Here is a 3,750-nt window from a genome sequence, read left to right as displayed (position 1 = left end):
AAAATTATTTGTCTCATTTGTATGAGAGCCTAGTGAAGAGAGAAACTGAGAAACAAACACAGCTGTATAAAAATAACTAACAAAGAACAATACTATGAATATATTTTGAACAACGGTTTGTGAGTTGGCTTGGCTGGTAAAGGTGCTTGTGGCCAAGCTCAGCAACCCGAGTTCAATGCCCAGGTCCACATGGTGGAAGGAAGGAAAGAGCGACTTCCCGCAAGTTAGAGCGCGCGAGAGAGGTTGGAGGGGGGAGTTTAAGACACCAAGACCAAGGCAGGTTACCTTACGTGAGCAGAGTTGACTTGGGAATTGCAGTTTCACAGGGTTAGAGTCCGTGAGAGTGGTGTGGAGCTAGCAAGCAGCAGGCGGCTGGAGCAACAGCTGGGAGCTTGGCAACAAGCCAAGACAGTACTCTGGGAATTGTACCTGAGATACATCTCTTCAGAAAAGGCCACACATCCTGGTTCTTCCCAAACAGCTCTACGCCCTAGGGATCGAGTGGTCAAACAAATAAGCTTATGGGGAGCACTGTCGTTCAGACCGTCACAGTTGCCTTACCTTGATGTAGTCTGGGCAGTCTGGCATGGCTGTCTGCAGAATGGTTGAGAATCTGATAGCCGCTCCGTCTGTGACACAGATGCCTCATCAGCAGTCCCAACTTCACGCCGAAGGCCTGAGAGTTCCTGGAAAGCCATTGCTGCTCCAGTCCTGGTGGAAGCCTGTTATCGCTGGGTTCTAGTCCTGCAGTGGTGGTGCACACCTTTAATCCCAGCACTCAGGAGGCAGAAGCAAGCAGATCTCTGAGAGTTCGAGGCCAGCCTGGTCTACAGAGTTTAAGGCTACACAGAGAAACCCCGTCTTAATCTGGGTCCTAATATTGGCAACTGGGTAGTGACAGCAGACAGAAACCAAGCGTTGTCTCCAGCAACGGGATAGATAAACATGCCAGTGAGATAAACACACGTGCTAGTAAGATAAACAAACATGCCAGTGAGATAAACATGCCAGTGAGATGCCGAAGGAGGGAGCAAACGCAAAGCTTTCTCGTGGACCTTCGTTGATGTCCGAAGTTGCTCAGGGTGGGTCTTTTCACGTCAAATAACCCAATCAAAAAATTCGCAGAGTCCACACATGCTAAAATTGACAACCCAAATTAACCAGTAGAGGTAATTCACACCTGTAACCTTTGTAATACAAGCCCTGTCCAAAAAATTTTTTTAAAGAGAACAATAGAAAAATAAAAGAAAAGCCCTAAAATTTAGTACATTGTGTGTGTGTATTAATATATGAGAAAAGAAAATGGTACCCACATGTCAGCTCACAATTGTTTGGAACCCCAGTCCCAAGAGATCTGATCCTGTCTTCTGACCTCCTCAGGCACCAGCCAACACATGTAGCAAAAACCCATATATATAAAATGACACTTTAGTTCCGGCCTTCAGGAAGCTGTGTGTTTGAAATCCAGGACAGCCTGGGCTACAATAAAACCTTGTCTTCAACAACAAATAAACAGGGTGGGCATGGTGGCTCACACCTTTAATCCTACACTGAAGAGGCAGAGGCAGGAAGATCTCTGTGAGGTAGAGGCCAGCATGGGCTACTTAGCAAGCTCCGGGACAGCCAGCACTGCACAGAGAGACTCTGTCTCAAAACACAAAAGCTAAAAAGTAGGACTGAATAATCATAGAAACATGGCTTATAAGGCTTTTCGGGTACCAATAACAAAAGACTAAAGTGAAATGAATTGGGCAAAGAAAGGAAGTGGGACTGTGGGCCTGAGGGGAAGGTAAGACTGGATCCAAGGCCTCCCAAATGGCTCCAGACTCTCTCCACCTTCCATGGCTCTCCCTGGCTTTGTTCTCCTCGATGGTTGTTAGTGGTTGGAGGACATAGTGGTTAAAAGCACCAGCTGCCCTCACACTCAGTTCCCAGCACACAGCAGCTCACAACCATCTGTGTTCCAAAGGCTCTGACACCAATTTTTTGGCCTCTGTGGCCACCAGACAGGAATACTTAATACATATTTAACTTTATTTGGAAATTCTTTATTTACTAAAAATATGTAAGTATATATTAAAAGAAGTTGGAAGTGGGGCTGGAGAGATGACTCAGAGGTTAAGAGAACTGACTGCTTTTCCAGAGGACCTGGGCCTGGTTTCTAGCACCCATGTGATGGCTGACAAAAATCTGTCACTCCAGTTCCCGAGGCTCAGCAGCCCTCTTCCGTACTCCACTGCATGTAGGTGGTACAAACACCCGTGGGCATGCAAAACACCCTTACACACAAAATGAAAATAAATAAATCTTAAAAGTTAATTAAGTTAGAGCCGTGTTCCAAGCTAGGAGCAGTCTGACCGGTTGGCAGCACCCTGCTATGTGCTATGAAGCTGGCAGTCAAGATGAGTGATAACCCAGATTTGTCAGAAGTAGAGAAGTTTGACAAATCAACATTTGACAAAACAAAATCAAAAGAAAACTCAATATGGGAGGGAAAACAAAAACAAAAAATTTGTCCCTCAAAGGAAACTACCCAACAGGAAAGGCAGCATGTTAAAAGGTTGTAAAGTGAGGATCTCTTCAAAGAGCAAACTTGCACATTGCCATGGTTTTAGGTTATTTTTGTAAATATGTGTCTTAGGAGAGATTTAAGGCAATGGCTGATGGCTGTTCACCCACACCTGATGGTTAGGTGGTAATCAGGACCCAGAGTTCCCCTTACTTGTTTTTAAACATCCTCACTGTGTAGCCCTGGCTGTCCTAGCTCTGTAGACCAGGCTGGCCTTGAACTCAGGGATCCATGTGCCTCTGCCTCCTGAGTGTTGGCATCAAAGGTGTGTGCCACCATCTGGCCTCTTTGCTTGTTTTTAAGCGTCCTCAGGAAGGAACTATACTAAAATGTTTATATGGTCACCTAAGGACAGCAAGACTGCCAATCAGTTTTATTTTCTCTTTTAGATTGTTAAGCTTTTCTACCATCGAAAACAATTTTGAGAATTTTTTTAATGTGTGTGTATATGCACTTGGGTGCAGGTGCCTCTGGAGGCCAGAAGAGGGTGTCCATCTACAACAGGATTGTTCTTGGACTACCAGCACATGGAATAATGACACAAAGACTTATTTCTTATTATAGCATAGGCCTTAGCTGGCTACCTCTCAAGTAGCTCATATAACTTAATTAACCCATTTATTCTAGCCATGTTTTTCATGTGGCCTGCCTCCTCTCCGAAGTCTTGGTAATTCCAAATTCCTCCATGTCTGGCTGGCATATCCTGAGCCTCTCCATTCTTCCCACAATTCCTATCTCTGCCTGGAAGTCCCGCTCTTCCTCTTCTGCCTAACTATTGGTTGTCTTCTCTTTCACCAACTCAGAAAGTGAGACAAATGTGTTTACAAAACACTGAGACAGGTGATGCTTCATAAAAATAACAATAACCCAAAATAACAATACCAATGTCTGGACTGTACTCAATTCTCTGCTGGCACAGAAGTCATCATTTGAATAATGCAAAGACAGCCTTTTACACAGTAACAAGAAGATGCCCAACATGGGTGTCCTGGAGCTGGAGTGACATGGGACTGTGTTCTGTGGGAGCCACTCTTGCTCCTGTCATGACAATTTTAAGCTAAAACAGTCACTTGAAAAAACATTTTACAGTCTTGCAGCCTTGATGAAATGACATGAACTGACTTAAACAGAGAAAAGTTAGTCAGAAAGTCAAATGATAGCTTCCTCAACTTTACCACGAC

Source organism: Psammomys obesus, unplaced genomic scaffold (genome assembly GCF_907164565.1).
Source record: "Psammomys obesus unplaced genomic scaffold, mPsaObe1.curated_primary_1811, whole genome shotgun sequence".
NCBI classification, from domain to species: Eukaryota; Metazoa; Chordata; class Mammalia; order Rodentia; family Muridae; genus Psammomys; species Psammomys obesus.
The sequence above is the reverse complement of the archived record's forward strand: the minus strand, read 5'-3'. Positions refer to the sequence as shown.